The sequence below is a fragment of the Plectrocnemia conspersa genome, unplaced genomic scaffold (genome assembly GCF_051122295.1).
Source record: "Plectrocnemia conspersa isolate PC_06_02 unplaced genomic scaffold, ASM5112229v1 ptg000012l, whole genome shotgun sequence".
Lineage (NCBI taxonomy): Eukaryota > Metazoa > Arthropoda > Insecta > Trichoptera > Polycentropodidae > Plectrocnemia > Plectrocnemia conspersa.
The window spans coordinates 2,745,739-2,766,068 of NW_028277176.1; the positions used below are offsets into that span (position 1 = coordinate 2,745,739).

General features: G+C 31.4%; 1 protein-coding gene across 2 annotated transcripts in view; it reads right to left on the reverse strand.

Moving 5' to 3' along the window:
- Positions 1 to 20,330, reverse strand: part of LOC148227968 (uncharacterized) — a 79,562-nt gene that overhangs the window by 28,484 nt on the left and 30,748 nt on the right. The window contains exon 2 of one of the 2 annotated variants that reach the window (XM_088199674.1): positions 6,764 to 6,808. The exons of the other annotated variant lie outside the window; for it this stretch is intronic. The gene's annotated coding sequence lies outside the window, so the exon portion shown is untranslated. The remainder of the gene's footprint in view (positions 1 to 6,763; positions 6,809 to 20,330) is intronic. 2 annotated transcript variants of the gene reach the window in all.

Here is a 20,330-nt window from a genome sequence, read left to right on the forward strand (position 1 = left end):
GTATTTGTCAGTAAAAAACGCAATTCAGCACAATGTACTGCCGGAAGATTGTTTTAGTGATTAAAGTATTTTCATACTCTTCAGTATATACAGTAAGAACAGAACGTTTGAAAGAATTCTGTTCTTTTATTGATATTGAATATAATTAAATATTGTCGCATTTAAAGAGCCGTTAGTTGTCATTATATCTAGCAATAAAAATGTTTGATGGACTGAAGTGATTTTTTATATCTGAAGAGAAGTCACTTAAGTATTTTGTAGAATTTTTCGAAAAAAAAGTGGTTAATATTGTAGGTATTCATTGTCTGATTTATTTTCTCAGTTGGTACAGAGTTTCCCATTGTAACGCATTGGGACTACGCCTGTCAGGCTATAATGGTAGATTTAATAAAAATAAATAAATATAACATTTTTGCACCATAATTAAGGTGGGGCAATATAATGATATTATAGATTATTTGTTTTGTATTTATAGTTAATATACATATTTTTCCAATTTTTTTCTAATTATGTAATTAGGTACAATCAATTACTCCTAAATATTTTATATTTTCAATTATTAATATATTTTTATATTATTATCTAACATAATTAATAAACTTTTATTTAGTTTAAGCATATATATTTGAAAGGCTCTTTGTATCATATTAAAACTTGCGTTAATTTGCTGTGATCAAAATGATCATACATCAAGACAAAAGCGTAAAGGATGGACTACACATAAGCCCTCGTTATGACCAGAAAAAATCGCATAAATAACACGAGATTTGTTCTTACAGTAAATATTCTCCGTCATTGAGAGAATATTTCTTTGCTGCGAAGCGGTCAGATATAATAAAGCACCTGACCCTCAAGATTCCCGTTGCAAAGCAATACGAACTTGGATAATGCCCATCAAGCGAACGTTACATTCTAAAGGCGTATCCCTTTTTCGCCGTTCTAATGCCTGCACTACACTCTCTAAAAGTTGGCCAAGGTTGGCCAAGGACGGAGAATATAGTGGGTTACTTCGGTCGAGTTTGGTTCTGCCCACTCTAAAATCTAAGGTCTGAGGTTACCGAGAACGGGAGGTAAAGTGAGAGTAATTCAGTCGACTTGGCCAGCTTCGAGCACTTCCGAACATTGTCGGCAAACGGACCAAAGTCAAAGGATCCGAAGTTGGAGCTGCTCTTTTGAGCGCGAGCGGTGAGATACTTTCCCTTTTGCTCTCTTGCGTGTGACGAGAGTGAGAGAGATTATGATATGGTTTTTCGCAAACTGAGATAGAACGAGTAACTCGCTTCAATTTCAGTATGCGCGTGGGCGTCCTATGGTCAACATGCACGACGAACGCTACATCGTGGTCACGGGGTCAAGTTATAATACCACATGCTTATCGGGGACTTCAACAGACTTTTACTAACATCATTGAATATTTTATGGCAACAAAAGGGATAAATTATATTTTTGATAGTATATTCTTCTAACAGATATCGTTATTATATTTTTTTTCATGTAAAATTAAATAGTTAAAAAATAATTAGTGGTACTTGATTTTGTTAAAAAAAATCGTTTGGAATATCCTTATATATTTTCCTACATCGGTTTATATAAATGTCACACCATAACGAATTCTTATTTAGAATCGATGGCGACAAATTCTAAGATAGTCACAAATATGGGGTTTGTTTACTGAAGTATCATTTTTATGTTTTATGGCATTTTGCAAAAGCTGACAAAGATTTTGCGCAAATTGAATATTTACGACCGAAAAGTTTTCATTGATATTGTATTGGTGAGTGCCCACACAAACTTTTATAATTATCAGTATCTTAATTTTAATATATGACAATTTAAAAATTGCGATTATTTGGCACATTTTTCGATCACACGCAAATATGTCACTGTACGTGACAGCAGCCGCCGTCCGGACGGCAAATGAAATTTGTGACAGTGTGGCAATTTATGACTAATTGTATTATTGTTAAGCTTCGCTTTTGTGGGGGATCATCCAAAAATGAGAGAGGATGCTATTTGATGCAAGCCCAAGAGTATTGTTTTTATGTGTGATTTATAAAGTTATACATGTGTGGTTATAAAACTTGATTTGCGTGATTATTGTGAGAAATTTGGGGTGTTTTTACATTTAAATTTTATTTGTGTTTTGTGTAACGTAACTTTTGTTGCTCTAGACTTCACAAATATTTATTTTTCCATACTCTCCACAAATTATTCAAATCAACAATTACGTATAAAAAGGAAAATCTAGCTCATTGTCCCACCTGATAAAAGCACCATCGGCAAGGTTGAACGATTCGTTATGAGGTTGAACAAACGACAAACCAACGGATTTATCGCGGCTAAAACCGAGAACATTGTATGTTACGTGTCGCAATACGTATTCATCAAAGTCAGGGTACATTGCCACCGATTGATAGTTTTTTCCCCTGCAAAATCCGCCCGCACACATCGTTTGTTATTATGGTCATTTGGTGACAGTCCCACAGATAATTTTCGCGTTAACCTACGCTTTTCGCCGATATAGCAGTTCAACATTTCAGACATCACTCAAAGTCACAGATAAGACAAAAACACGACGCGGAAGATTTTTAACTTGCGGCTTATATGGCCGGTAATGGCGCCGTATGGAACAAATCGGTGCCAAACCCACAGATAAACACAGTGATCGAGATAATGATCGACATAGATCATGCGGTTTGTGATGATCGATTTTTTAATGTGGATCTTGATTTATATCAAAGGTGTGGCGACATAATGTTTGAGAAGAAGAAGAATCAGTCGAATATAATTTAATATTAATTTTGCATATGAGAAATAAATTGATTACATTTGTTGTCCTTATATTGAATGCGAGAAAAGTCTCGCTAAGTGCAAAAATAAATCAGTCTCTCTTAATAAAACTTTTGCAATTTATCGTGAGGATCTAGATTCCACCACGAGGTAAACTATACATAAAGACTACGTTCAATAGTTGACGTCTTGCCTGGTCAATGGACTTTTGCCTCAGCTTGAAGCAGTCCTCTTTATGGGAAAGCTGTCTGGTTCTCGTGGAAGCGCATTTATAGAGTTGAATAGAAAACTGGCGTGTGACAATGAACGCTATTAGGGAGGCAACGCCATATGGAGTGCGATATGTGTCCGTAAAGTGAAAACGGTTATGCATCATTGTCGGAAACGCTTCCAGTGCAGATTCAGGTGGGGAGTCACTGCAAGGATGGGCGTGGAGGTACGTGTAGTTATTATGCAGAATGTAGATAGATAATTGGAAAATTCGATCATTTCCATTTCCGTTTGAATCGAATCGACTTTGAGTTGCTTTCATGGAATTTTGCTGTGCTCGTAGTTTACATATTATCACATATGAATATAAAAATTTTATACAGGTTGATTTTAAAAAAAATATTAAATATTTTAGACTGTAATAATATTTTTTAATCATCGTCAATATGTTAAAAATAGTCTGCAAGAGTCGCGACCTATTTTTTATAATATATTAATGCCATTATACTAGTTATACTTTTTGCTGTTGACCTTACAGTATTATTTAAAACAGATTCAATTAAATATTGTAAATTACTTTAGTTTTATGTTAAAAATCTGTGTGCGTGGTTATCCGCTAATATACTACCATTCAGTATAGAAACATTATTCTATGAAATATCCTAAAGCAAAAACACCACTTAGTTTTGATTATGAAATTCATCACACAAATATGTTTTGGGTATCCTATTTGAAAAGGACTACAGATTTTATCAACACATAGAAAACATATGCAATTCTGCCTCTAAGATGTTGAGAAGTGTGATGTCACTCTGTTCCTTGTATAATCACTTAGTGCGCATGCTTTTTTAGTACTCGGACAGCGGGCAGACACATCTGTGTTTTTTTACACCACACACGATCGGATTTGTCCGCCGGACATTCATCTCGGACAGATCCGTGCGTGTGTGGCCAGCTAAAATGCAATCGACTCACTTCTAATAAAAAAGGTTTAAAGAATATTTCTCAGAGGGAATATAAATATTATTTTTTTCCACAAAATTCATGCAACGTATGCTGAGATATGATTTACTCAAGTGGCATCAACTAGTTTATTTTGTAAAGCTCTTGTTTAAGCTGCTGGTAATGAATATTCTAGACGAACTTTGTTTTTGTATGCCACATATTTTCAAAAACAGAAGAATTTGACAATTCCACAATATGCACAGCTATCCGATTTTACCAGATAGTATTGATTTATTCTCATCTAGGTAATCACAATTGATGGACGTTTTAGGGTCTAGCCATTATTGTCACTATTACAAAAAATAAAAATCGATATTTTTGTGTATATATATATATAGTAAAGCTGTAATGGACATATGTAAATAAATAAATATGTTTAAAACATTTATTTATGCAAGTAAAATAAGTGCACTAACGAGTTCTTATAATAAAGCTGATATTGTCAACTTTTGTATAATATTTTAAGTAAGTTAATGTTTTTTATGCTACTTTAAAAATATGTTGTTTATTTTAAACAACGCAGGTAGTCGATTTTATCAACCGATTTACAGCTGACTGTGTTTTTCTTTGTTTTGAAATAGTAACTTTATTTAAAAAATACATAGACAAGAAAGCAGTCGCTAGAAAATAATAAATCAACAAAAACCTTGTACTTGTTGAAATTTCAGATATTATTATGTAGCTGTGCACTTTATCAATTACTGGTATTAAAATGTATACCTCTTTTAAATACATTTCAGTAATGTTTGATTTCTAATCTATTTTAAGTAATTTATTATCAATATATTTGTGACATAAAGCAAAAAAAATATTTTTTAAATTTGGATCAATAATGAAAATTTTTAAGGAAGTCTTTATAATTGTCACTTGCAAGTATTTTTAATAGAAGGTTGTATTCTGATCAAATGCCAACGCAATAAAATTGCTATGTTTATTACTAATTATCCTAAGTGAAGGAAGGATTGAAAATAAATGATTTATCAAATCAGGAAGCTATTTCAAATGTAAGTTTGGAAAAATAATTTTACAATAAATAGAATGAACAAATAAAGAAATAATACAATAAATATATAGTACTTTTAAGTAAAATATAAACAGGCTTAAACCAAAATTATTTGAAGCATAAAAATAGTTATTATATTTCTCTATAAATGTAAAAAAAAGAGTTGAGAAAATATTTTTTTTTTTGATAATGTTGTCGCTATGAGAAACTGAGAAGATTTAAATTTGACCTATAGCTGATTAACAAAAATCTGCTATTAATTAAATAAAGAAAGGGTTTAAATATGTATAAGCAACATGTAAAATTTGTAGCTCGTAGTTTAAAGAGTAAAATGGCAAATTTGATTTATATTCATAACTTTCGATTCATGAATCATAGTGAAGTTGCTCTATAAATCTGTTTCTACAGATTTTTGTAAGAGGGGATTTAGCAAATAAAATTTATTTTAAATTTATATTATTATAAAGTTAAAACCATTGGGTTATAGTTGAGAAAAAAATAGCTTGATTGATGAAAATATGATAATATTAGATTTATAGCACTGTTTTTAAAAGGATTACTATATTACATACTGTGTATGTTAATATTATATTTTACTTAAATATCGATTTTTGCCGCCCTCGTTTCAGAAGTCCATGAAAAAATGTCGTTAATCTGTTCGAGGGTGTCATTAGGGAGTTTTACAGTAATGCATATTAAATTTCAATAAATCATCCTTAATGCCTAGAATAATGCCACTCGAGTGGCGACAGCCAAGCAAGAAGATGTAAAAAAGACGAAAGAAAAATTCCACATGCGTCTCGCATCTTGACAGTTCGTATTAATCAAACGGTTGAAGAATAAAAGAAAACAATAACAATACAAAGAAAAAAAAACAACTTCAACTCAAGACTTATTCCAAGTGCTCGTTATTTTTTTTAGAAAAGTCAACACAAATTTATTTGTCATAGCTCAAATTATTGTTTTCGCAGCTTGTACCGCCAATAAATTTATTTAAATTAGATCAGTATTCGTACAATGTTGTTATAATGTAATTCATACCGAGATCATAACGAAGGTCGGCAAGATTTTATAGGAAAAAATGCTGAGATAAAAAACTGTGTCAATGATATGACAAAACCGTGGTTAACAAAGACCACGTCGTATAATCGCCTTTTTTGCAACTAGAGTAGTAAAAAATATAATATAATACAAGATTACAAGTGAAATATAAATATGAAACAAACATAACCGAATTATGATGTTTAATATATCAATGTAACATATTTATATTGATTACCTTTTTATTGTAATGAAAGTATAAGCTAAATTTAATTAGACCTTGATGTGTTATTAAAAAACATTATCAAAGAGAATTACGCAGTTAAATTTTACTGCAGTGTCGCTTGACCTTAAACTTTTTGCCGCTGAATTTATGCATGCGTGAAAATTCACTTGATGTATATTTTTTACGATCCGTTAATAAAACTGCACAGACCTTATCTTAAATGTTTACGGTGTCTGTTAAAAAAGGTGTTTTATGTTTTTATTTTGTTCGGTCAAAAACGAGACAGACTCTTGATTAACCAAAATCAAAAGCTCATTTGCTGGTGGAGGCCCTTTGTTGGCCACAAAACGCTCGTGGAATAATCATGAGGTGTCTCGAATAAGGCTTTGGAATTTTTTCAAGTGCATCAAGGCATCCAAATGAAGACATTCAAATCGTAGTACGGACGATGACAAACGACCGGGCGAGTGTCGAAATGACTCATTTACCTTTTCATTGTGAGATGATCCGTGACCGGCATACTCCACTACTTTCTGAAACAAGGAGAAAATAGGGTTTAGTTATATGCTTATATGTGAGAGGCGAGAAAGCATCCGAAGAATTTTAATGGCAGCTATAGAATGTCAATGTTTGACAAACTACATTAAAAAACACTATCTTTAAAAAAATCATTAAGCTTACTGTGTTAATGTTATTATTACATAATAAATCGGATACGATCCAAAAAATGTTCATAAACTGTTTTTTATTGAACGCAATATTATTAGACTAATAATTTAATTAAAGAGACGTTTCTATGATCAGATATTTAGAGTTAAACATAATATAATAAATAAATCCAAATATTATTGACGAGCTTATTTTAAATGCACCACTGTACTATTTCGCCGTTAACAATCAATCGACACGCAATAATTGCTTTAACACGCGATAATGACAAACTACTGCGCTTTTAACTGCTTCGGTTACACCTCCGGTTAAAATAACTATCGAGCTGCACACTCGAGAGTTCAAGGTTGCCACATATACAAATGATAATAACAACATTGAAAAAGAGGCGTTAAACTGATAAATTATATCCAACCGGTTGTCACTAATTAACTTAATGATTACACCAACGATTACGAGCAAAAGCCGCGCTTTAATTAAATTTGGCTTTTATATATGCTGTGATTCCGTGGGCGTCTGAGCTATAATCCCACGAAAGTGGATCTTCTTCTATATAAAATAGTACGATTTTTTTTGGCTTTGCTGAATTCGACCGTAGCATTAAGGAAATTGAACGGGAGCGGTCCTATATAAATTATTAACTCGTTCGGAGCTCATTCGCGAAAACGTTTGGACTTTCAATTCGTAGGAAAGCTTCGGAAAGACGGATGTCAGTTTTAGCGGAAATAGTTCCGCTTCGTTCTGTGCTATTTTCTATTTGCGATATCGATTCAGTTTATATGTTTACTTGATTCTGTTATTTGTGTATGTTTTATTTGACATAACTTACAAAAAAATTGTCTATAATATATGTAAATCTTTTAAGCTAACAATAATATACGAAACATCTAATTTATAATTTATTAAATATTTAAGAAAAAAAAACTAAATGTAAATTCCACATTAGACTTCGAATTATTTTATTATATATTAGCAATTGATTTCCGTATGAAGCTTTGCTTTCGAGTTCAGGCAATGCCAATAGAGCGTCGAATTTATGGACTGACTTAATTATATAAATTGCACATATCCGTATTTGTCTCACACTTTTTAATCATTGCATTATTAATATGAGCACACACCTTTATGAATTTTCGATATTGTTTCGATGTGTATTTGTAACGTGAGATAGGAAAGTCGAGGAGAAGACGCCTCTGGTAATCCAACACCGTGACATAAGAAATTCGCAGCGTTACGCCAGTATCGCGTGTGCAAATTATATTAACATATATAATTTCAGTTTTTATCGGATGTAGGAATAGTTCACAATGTGCTATACTTGCTCTTATGTATCTGTATTTTTTCTCCATTCGAAATCGACGATATGCAAATAGATACAATACTCGTTTTGTGTTCGATAAATAGAGCAAGCCATCATCTGCGGTCGCTTTCATCACGTCGATAGGTTTTTATGTATGCCTTTTGATAACATATTTTTTACTGTTATCTAATATTGATGTCATTGTGTCGCATTATATGAGTAAATTGCATATGTAAATTAAATTGTATTCATGTTATTATTATTGAGAATAGCGTCATGGTTACTATTCGATAATCTATTCAATATTTAGCCAGACGCTACTTGAAATTAATATATACCAAATAAATATATGATTAACTTAAGAAAACTCCTTTTGTTATATTTACAAACATGAATATATCGGATTCGTAAGTTAATAATTGCCAAGATAAATTTATTTTATTTTATTTTTTAGATTAACTTAAGACCATCGTGGCCTAACAGGTTACCCCAATGCGCCACGATGGTCGAAAACAAATTTTAAATTTATAAAACATAAAAAAACGTATATTTACATAAATATAACAATACTTAAACATAACAAAAAATTATAAAATATTAAAATTAAATGATATAAACTAGATCAGATCCTCGTAGCTGACATTAAATAAGTCAATATGTAATGCCAGCGTATTAAGGAGCCGGATGGCCACAGCTATAGGCGAGGCGGAAAGTGCGGATGTCCTAGCCCTAACGGTCATCAAAAGAGGTCTCGATCGTGATTCTCGAAAATGTCCAGGAACCCAAAACTGGAATTCCTCGAGAATAGCTGGATTGTCGACAGCACCTTTTAGTAATTTGAAAAAATGCTTAGCGACATACAGCTTTCTGCGAGAACTCAGCGAATCATATCCCAACGCTCCTAAAAGAAAGGCGCTGGGATATAAGTACGGATAATAACCAAATGTCCTTTTGTAATGGTATCTTAAAAACATTTTTTGATTTTTTTCCACTAAAAGGGAATATTTGGCTATTCGGGGATTCCAAATTATAGATCCCGATTCAAGAATGCTACGAACTAAGGTGTCATAGAGGATGCGAATAACTGACGGATCATCAAAGTGAAAGGCATTCCACATAACAAAGCCGAGCATCTTGGAAGATTTATCAGAGACGTCGTGTGTGTGTAGAGAGAACCTCCATTTGCTCTCGAAAGTGATTCCGAGATCTTTAGTGGAAGTTTCTCTAGTCAAAATGTTACCACTGAGATGGTAGAAATAAGCTGATGGCGAACGGGATCGAGAAAATGACACAGTATGGCACTTTCCGACACTAAAGGGCAGACGGTTAATGGAAGCCCATCTCCACAGAGAGTCTAAATCACTTTGTAGAGAGAAGGAGTCCACAACAGATCGAATGCATTTAAATAATTTTAAATCATCTGCGTACAGAAGAAAACTAGAATTTTTAATTGCTGTATTTATGCCATTAATAAGTAACACAAAAAGCAGAGGTCCCAGATTGGATCCTTGAGGAACCCCCGAAGGGGTAAAATATTCTTTTGACAATCGTCCACCATAGGTTACAAACTGTCTACGATTGCGTAAGTAACTCGAGAATAACCGAGTTTAATTATCTGAGCACCCGAGGTTTGACAATTTATTAAATAATAACCTATGACAAATTTTGTCAAATGCTTTCTCAAAATCTGTATACACGACGTCTACTTGAATTCCCGCATCGGGAGAAGTTGTCACCGTTTTGGTGAACGTCAGAAGGTTAGTAGCAGTGGAACGGGCAGGACGAAACCCGTGCTGTTGGTCTAACAAAACTTGCCGAAAGTGATTATAGAGATATTTATGAATAATTATTTCAAATAATTTAGCAGGAGCTGGCAACACTGCGACTGGTCTATAATTCTTTATATATAATATGTCACCCTTTTTATGAATAGGAGTGACTTTTGTGCATTTCCATAGATCAGGAAATGATGATGTTTTGAGAATCAGATCATAAATACATTTTAGAGGAGCAGCGAGACTGACTTCGCAACCCTTCAAAATAAAATCATGAATTAAATCAGGTCCAGAAGAACGCCCTGTCTTTAATTTATTAAATCCGTATTTAAGATCTGAGTGCTCAGTTTCTTTGATGGTCAGTACTGTAGACCAAGCACATGAAGAAGGAAGCGACTGAGCAGATTTATGCTGTTCAGTCATAAAAAAAGTCAGTTCAACTTGTGATTTAAACGCTAAAGAAAAAAATATGATTATGTTAGTTAAAAAGCAACACAACCATGAGAAATATTTTATCAGCTTAAGTCTAAAGGTACAGATACAAATCACAAAGGATTTAAATATCTGTTGCCTTGAGAATAGATAAACTGTGTATTTGAGTTTATCCTTAAAACAGTCGTTAGTCATTTTTATATTGGACAACAGTAATTGGGCGTACCGTTAAAAAGAGGTAAACATCAAAATCTATCATGCAGGCAAACAAAAATTAATTATTCCCATCACGGACGTCTGAATTTACCGTTCGATACTTTGTCTTCTAAGACACTTCTACTGGCATTAATCTGAACTTTAAGAGCCCTCCAATTTGGATTGGATTCTTAATGATAAATCATAATTAAACTTATTCCTAGAAAATGCTTAGAAAAAGTATTACATTATTATATGTCATTCAAAATTTATCGTGTATTTTTTATAACATTTTTATAAGCGCAAACATTTTTCATTTGTAGAAACCTTTCTAGCCCAAGTTTACCGTACATTTTATATGCCATAATAGAATTTCTTGTGCTCGCGTCACGAAGATAGAGAATGATAAATTCGCGACACCAAGATGAATCACCTGAGAGCATCAGGTGTTGTACCGAGTCGCAAACGATAAAAACACAAATGGAAAAAATATACACGCAAGCGCAATTCAATACCGAAACCGACCGAACAATGGTACACACTGCTATCAGAATAAAATACGTGATAAGAAGTGACGTTGCGAATCAAGGTTGACAAGCTTCAACAATTCAGCTTAAGGCAGTGATTGACTCTTTAAACGGTCAAGAAATTGTATAAAAAAACATGGAAGTTGTTATAGAGATGACTGGTCAGTTGGAAGAATTTCCTTAGTTGTGTAATTCCTTTCGGTAGCTTTGCTCTGAGCGATGTTACAGCAAGAACTGGTCATCATCGAGAAATGATTGATGACGCATCATTTTGTAACATGCATCGAAAGTTTTGTGATGCAACGTGTGATTTCGATAAGTGACCGTTAACGTTGCCATAAAATCTCCGCATGAGGTATAGATGGTCTATAAATTTATTCAATGGCTGCTTCCTGTGTTTCAACGACAGTTTCCTACTAGTCTCAAAGCAATTCTCAGCAGCGTAAATATTCTCGAGAGCCTCCTTGAGTTTACCTTGAGTTAATTAAATTTTCCTTAGGCAAACACGAACCGAGATAAAATGTAATACAAACAAGAAAACTTCACAAAAGAGATTAAGACTACCGGATGGAAATTAAATTTTGTGCGAAACGATGTTTTCTTTTTGCGGGCAGCTGAAAAAATAATGGAATTCTCCATTCTGAATTAACATAACAGTACATAAAAAAGATGGGACATCAACGCATACTTCGCGTTAATAATTTTAGAAAATTTAACCAATATATAAATAATAATAATTTTATTAAAAAAAACATAATTAATATTGTATAAATGAGTTTACTTCAACTAAATTAAATGAGTAATATATTTCACACGCATTTTTATGTATTATTTTATTTTTAATAATATATTTTATATGACATTACAAACATACGCATTGATTTATAAGTTTATATTATAAACAGCTAGTAAATTACACGAAAAAGTGTTGACGCATCCATATATTAATTTATTAGTTACTTAATAAAACCGTGCCCTATCTACTACCCATTCAGAGACACTCTAAAAGAGATAAAGTCGACGAGATTAAAAAAATCCAATGGCTTAAGTGTCCGACAACTTTTATGATACACTGCCGAGACTGTAAAAGTGTTGGGTTTTAAAATATGATATGAAAGTTTATATAAGCTTAGTGTTGCCAGAAGGGCGAGCAGTGAATTAAAATCTGGTAGAACCGGTAAAGTTTCTAGTTTTTTAACGATGATTGAACCGAGCGAGTGGTATAGTATATATAAATTTATATTTACGGTAAAATTATTTTATATAACGTACACGGTCGCGTTTAGAACTAACGAACTGGAATTTTCAGACGGCGTTCTTAAAACACGCCTTCCTTAATATAGTAAGGTATTTTTTTATGGGTAAAGTAACTGCTATATAAATTCAGATTAGAACGTTTTATAATCAAATAAATTCTGAAAAATATCTATATAAAGTCTGAATAAGTGTTACGTGATAAAATTGTGTATGTTATTATAAAAACATACACATACGTTTATAGTTAGATATGGTCGGTAAAATCTGAATTTTACAGTGAGACTAATCAATAACCTAAGAGGGTTGCTGCTAAAGCTTTGAATTTATAATACTATTTAAAATCTTTGATGGTTTCACTGAAACACTAATTTTATTTTATTATTCATAAGCTATTTACTTTGAAATACCTTATCGTTAGTTTACTGATTCCATTAAAATAAAATATTGATGTTTCTATAAGATCCAGGATACAAAACAATCTAAAAAACCTTTAAAACAACAATTATTTTGCTGACAATTGATTTAGGCTTATAGTCTAATTATATATGTATATGCATACACATAACTAGTTTATTTGAGCACTAAGTTAAATTACGTGATAAAAACAAGCGTCGGTAAAAGTCTATATAAAACATTTTTTGGTCCAGGGGCGTGCCAAGTGGATAAATATATGTGGAGATACATTCTCTTTATAATTCCGATTAAAAAGTTTATTATTAATAATATTTAATAATCACATTTTACTCTAGCGTTAAAATGTGATGATTAAGGGACTATTTGATCCGAACAAACTTAACAGCACTGTTAGAGGAATTTAAATTACGATTTGCTATTGGTAAACACTAACAACTTAATTATTATTATTAAAGATTTACAAAGTGTCTCATGTGCACATAAGTCACACTAACTCGACACCCAAATGATTTTTATTTGCCGCATGGAAAATAACTCCTATAAGACATTTTAGCTGTCTTAAAATAAAGCCTTGATTTTAAGGTTTTTTGGGCTTTAAGATTTTTCATAAAAACATTATCATATTACAACTAAGTGAGTAAATGATCTTAAGTGCCACTTTTTTCAGTAAAGAACTGTTATTTTAAAATATATTAAGAATTGAGAAGTTGCTGTATTATTTCAGTGACAGATCTATCTCTATCTTTGGACAAACATATTTTAGAAGTTATCGTTTTTACAGCTTTTTTTATGCTGCCTTCATGTTTAGAAAACATAGATAGTGGTTTAAATGTCTTGAGTAAAATAACTAGTAAGTTAGTATAAAAAAAATGTTAAAATAATTTTTACTAAATCATGGATTTTAAGCTGATTTTTTGGTATTGATAAATACCAAAAAATCAACAACAAAAAAATCTAGACTTAAATTTTAGTTGCTTGCTGAATTTTTTTTTTTTTTTTATTACAAATCTGAGCAGCATTACTTGACAGTTTTCACCAATGCGTCATAATGGCCATTATACAAAAAATAATATATAATTTTTTTAAATATGGTGCACACCTAATATAGATGAGTACCATCAGCTTGTTAAAAATATGCTTCGTGCAAGAGGAGTGTTATCGAACGCTGACGTCCTGGCCCTAACAGAAAAGAATAAGGGACGCAATCGCGACTCTCTATGGTACATTAAAGTTCGTCGCTGAAAGTCGCCAAGCATCGAAGACTTCAGAAAGTGTCGCGCTATACAGAAAATGCAATACATATTCTAATGTTTCTATCAAAAATGGACTAGGATATAAATATGAATACGACCCGTACTTCCTCTTGTAGAGATATTTAATTTTTTTATTTAAATTCATATCAACAACAAGGGATCCTTTGCATCTTTTTGATTCCAGACAATGGAGCTATATTCAAAAAAGCTACGAGCCAATCGGCAATAAATTATTAAATTGACACGCGCTCCGCATAACGAAGTCGAGCATTCTCGACGCATTATCGCAAATTTTGGCAATATGCATAAAAAATCTCGATCCCTGCTTCCCCGTCACTCCCAATTCATGAACATAAGTATTTTAAGAGTAAACAATATATATAATATATATAGGACAATAGATTTTTTGTTATTTTTTACACTCAAAGGTGGCAACGATGTTTCTCGAAACTATTTTAAATATAGAAATTGTGACAGGAAATATATTTTTTTTTAAATTTTCGTAAAGCCCTGGTCTTTGGCCGGTTGCCTACAATGCAGTAGTCATCCTATTTATGGAACCTAACGTTTCCTTCAACTGAAATGGTAATTTTTTGAGTTACCTTTACAAATAAAGGCCCTCCTTGAAGGGCTAGCCATGATTCTGCGCTACCTCATTCTCCTGAGAACGAAAACACCAGATCGTACATCTCTGATAACATACCCTAAATGGCTCTGCGCCTCAGATAATATGCTCCGTAAACCGTGATTCTCAAAGATGTTTTTTTTAGTGTTTTATGTACATATATAAAAATGTCTTGAACTGCGTCTCTACTAAACCGACAAACCACTATCCCGAAATATTTAACTAATATCATTAAAATGGTATATCAAGGCACATATTTGTTAAGGAATATGTCTATTCAATCACTATTATATTTGTTAAGCTACTAAGTAATGTCCTAAAATGTTAATATTAATAATTATGATTGTATTAGATCATTAATTAGAATTTTACGTTTAATTAAGTTTAATAATAACCATCTCTTAAATCACATTCTAATTAATTATTTATATATGTAAAATGATTCTTAAGCCATTAATTATACTAAATCTAACAACAAACTCGATTAAAGCTCGAATCAGATTACCTTAAACAACAAAAGCAATAAACTTTATCACTCAGCGAAAGCCAGATAAGGAAGTCAATCGCTTATTGTAGTATACGCCAAGTATCTAACTATACCACGCATACATACACGTGATTATTTATACACATAATAGTATAGTTTCTTTCACTTCAGCCGCCATAAACACGGTGTCGGACATGTCTGGTCTGGGAGGCAGCGATTATGGAATGCTCCCGATCCAGTTTCCGATGTTGCCGCCTTAACTATGGACCACTGAACCAAGAAAGAGCTCTCATGGCAGCAGGGTTAAAGCGAAACGTGTGCTATGAAAACAGAGAACCGGCTTTAATTATTGTCTTCTAAGGTCATCGATCCAAAGCAGCGGATATAATATTATGTGCGGATGATGATGGACCGAAACGATGAAGACATCGGAGAGACGTCGGGCTAAATTGAATCGTTATTATTACGTGAATGAGAGTACAGCGGGTATTGTGAGTGAAAAGAAACGGTTGCTCAATGTATATTTATAATAATCTAATAACTGTTTTGGGTGTATGGTAATATTGGAGCCATTTGAAGAGTGCATCGAGAATGAGCGAGTTAAAAATCATGACTTAACTATAATGCTAGCCTGCGCCATTAGTAATTAATTTATTTTGATGTGAAGAAATCTCTAGATGCGCTTATTCACTGGTGACTAGAAAAATAAATTAAAAATGAAAAAGGGCTGACCTATTTTATAATACAGTAATTTAATCTTATGTAGAAACATAAGTAGCTATTGTTTTAGCAAAGACTATTGGACAAACATTAAATTTAATTGTCAAGAAATATGGGTTACCTCGTTTATTTGTCCTTGTTTATGTGTTTCTGTTCTTTATAAAGTTATACATTAATCTGTAAAATTATATGGTTGTTTTAATTTATATAAGGTATTTTGTCTTATTTTTGGAAGCTTTCTAAATTCATCGCTTATTAACGATTGATATTTTTGTATTAAAAATACCGAATTTGATAGAACACGATGCAAAGTACAAATTTTGATACTCTAACAAAAATTACAATTTATTACATTACACAAAAAGTATAATGATATAAATGAATTATTGATTACCATTGAGGGGTTTCAACTACATATAAAATTTGTCACTCTAACACCATTCGAAAAATATTCATACACAGTATTACAAATCTTGTGACTTTCTAATAACACATCAGGCTTGAGCCTTTAATGCCCCATAAGTAATGCCGAACTACTCTTTGTTAGGAAAGGACGCTCTAGACAAAATATTCTACCCTGTACACATTACTACCGTTCTTCGACTCTTTGGTTTCCAATCGACAAAATGGCCTTATAGACTGTTTTTTTAAAAATGTGTCAAAGCTGCAATGCAATTGACTTACAAACATCATTATCTGTGATTTATCAGAGCTGGCTCGAATAAAAATATAAATATTTACAAGCAGCATCCAGTTTAATTTGTTGCTTAAAATATGAAACGTACTTATAAGCAATGAAAATAAGTAATAACTAAACAAAATTATTATGTTTGTTTATTACTTCTTTTTAAGTAATAATAAGTCGGCTTTAAATATTTTATAACTAGACTAAAATACAAAAGAAAATTTAACTAAAGGCGCATTTATAAGTAGTCATGAAGTTAATTTGTGAATTTAATTATAAGACGTAATATTTTTATAAAAAGAATTTGGAGCTTAAATAATAATATACAAACACAAATTATGGTATCATATTATTGTAATATTCGTATTCAAAATTATTATTTCACATTTACGTAGGAGGTAAAATATCTTTATTCGACTTTCGGCTAATATTATTACACAATATCGAATTTCTGTGCTAACTACTAAACGAGTTGATGTTTGGAATGAAATATATATTATTAGTGTAATATTTTGTTATAGTATTAGCAATTATTTTAAATCAAATTTTCTAAAATAAGCTGTAAGTTATTATCAATAGGCAAATTTGTTAATGTATCACTTTCAACTCAGAGAGCTGTTTATACAACATTACCTGACACTGACCATAAATTATATACCACATTAACCAGAAGTGCACTACTACTACTACTGTTAAACGATCTTTCTCGGGGTCCGGTTTAATAATAATGCAAGCGTAACTCGATATAACCCTTTCTTTTTCAGCCGGCCGTAAAAGTTTACGCTTTTTTAACCATACACAACTACTGTTTAGTACAAAAAGAGTCTTAAGATAACGATTGCGTTATTCAGAGCTGATTCAAATAATTGCTTCATTTTGTAGCAAAAAACACAAACAATTATCTTGATATTATATTTATGTGTTTGCAAAAAATATATACACAGCATGCAATAATACGTGATGCAACTGGTCAGTAAAGATGCAATTTTTATCGTGACGGAATGCGAATGATGCTTTTTTATTGTAAAGTGGAAAATCTGCAACGGTAACTTTGTGTTGCAGTTTTCCGATGAGTAATAAATTGAAAAATATTATTGGATGTGCGATTGTTAACAGTAACGTGTAACGAATATAAATTTTATTCGATTACCATTCCAATTATATTGCTAAAAAATCTAAGAGGTTATAAATATATTATCAAAAAAAATATTTATGGATATATTTCATATTTAATTTTTTATATACTCAAGTATAATCAATAAATAAAAATATAGTTAAAGCATGTAACTAAAATTAAGGTAATGCATTTAAAAATATCTAGCATTACTCTTATAGGTATCCTGATATAAGTTAAAAATATAATATAGCAAAAACGTTTTTTTAATAATAATGTGTCTCAATTATATTTAGTTAATAATTATAAATTATCAGAAGTATAATATCCTAATATAAAACGATTATTTTGCATCTTGAAAATAATATTTCTTAGGTCAGTAAAATACCGAATATTTAATGTTGTTTTAAGTTGTGATTTTTTATCATTTATAATAAAGCAGTATTTATAAACAATGTAGAAAAAAATGCTAATGAAAAAGATCTGTAAAATAAGGTTGCAATGATATTAATCGCAAAGACTTGCTAAAAGCTAATAAAACTAAACAACTCACACGTGAATTTATAAAAACAGTGTTATTCAAACGATTACTTATCCATCAAAATTACTACCTAGATAAAACCAAAGGATCAGTGCATATTGCGATTTTATGCGCCATGATATTGCTATCTTTATCGATTTAAGAATATCTTTAGCATATATTCTAACGAGATAGTTATTTGACAATAACAAATAGTCTATTTAAGCCCCAATCGCATTGCTTTACTAACAATTTCTACCAGGAATATATATTCTAGAGACACTTTAGTCAAAACATAATTTAGAACCACCACTTCATTATTGACTTGGAATAAAAGAGAGTTAAACTAAATTCTCATATGCCGACATGGACAAGAAGACCATTAAAAACCGAAAGAAATAGCCGCTTTCCACTCCAATCAGGTCCAGCTAAGCAGTCACGTGAATCTCAAGAGTTCAACCGGATCATTGAGATGACATAGAGACAAAATACTACGCAATTAAAAAAGCGCACGATTCTATGATATCAAAAAAATAGAGAAATATATTTTTTTAAATTTTGAAACTCATAACTTAGGGTCTTTATTTACTATAAATAAAAAAATCAAACCACACATTCTGTAGGGCATACTAATAACTGTGACATACAACTGGAGTCGAAACAAATAAAAAAATAACGCAATCAACATAACAACGATCCACAGGAATGTAAAATTGGAATATTTGCGGTTCTGGTAGATGCGAAAAAATATCGATTACTTACAATCGTATAAATACATATACATGTATATGGAACATTTGGTCACCGTGCTTCAATTTTTTATAAGTATATTTATTTCACGCGCATCAAACCGTAATAAGAGCCTCTCTTTTACGACACAAGTCACTAACTACTCGTTATAACTGGACTCCAAAGCGCCGGGAGAAATTGCTCGATTTTTTTCTCGGGTAATCTGTGGAGAAGAGCTCTTGCGGTTTTCTTCACACGCTTCCGGATGAAATGGACCAACGGTCTCGAGGTAGATGCGCGCGAATGCATCTCAGACAAGAAACTGTTGCGTTTTCTATTAAATATTAATGAGAAATTGCGTTTTCGTACGTCGGTTGCGGCGTATTGGTAATTGGTTGGTTTCATAATCCAGAACTAATATTTAAAAATACTTTATATTTATTTTATTTGTAATGTAGTAAGACAAAAGCGTATTTTAAATATTTATTAGGCAGTCGGAACAGAACAGTGCTGATTCTGACCGTGCGCTTATTGACTGTCAACCTCTTTTTTTGATCCTAACTTGATATTAAGAACAGACTTGACTAATACTTATAATAATTATATATTTATTTTGTTAATGTCATTATATTTTAAATAAAACATTAATAATGCAATAAATAATCATAGCCACCAAGCCCTTACAAAGACTGAATAGATTGAATTACAATTTTATAACTCTCAGTAAGTTTTAAATATTAAAATTCAATCAAATTACAAATCATATTAAATTTAAACCACATACATTTAAGATCCAATACGTTTTGCATTAAAGTCAATATTCTACAATATAACTGTGATTTTTTTTAAGAATATCACTGTATGAGATAAGGAATTAATTTTTAAATACATTACACAGTTATTTTGAGTGATGTTTGTAATGCAATTGCTATTTTTGAATTTGAATTTTTAATCAGTGGTTGTCATTTATGTGAAAAAGAAATATTTTCGATTAGCTTGCTATCATACTGTGATGTTTGTTTATCTATGATTCTTGGCGTAAAAAAATGACTTATCTATATGTAAAATGATACAAGATAAGAATGACTAATAAAATAATGTGAGTATTACATTATAGAAATATTTCATTGATAAAAATATACCACATAAATTATCTTGTGAATAACACATTTATGTGGAGTGACGAAAATAGTGTCATAAATATTTTTAGCATCAGTTTTATATTAGAATTTTTAAAAAAAGCAAATAATAATTAAACTATAATAAATAGTGTAGCATTAGATTTATTTATCATAGAGAGTAATACTATAGATTTATTTATCATAGAAAATAATAATAAGCAATTTTAATAGC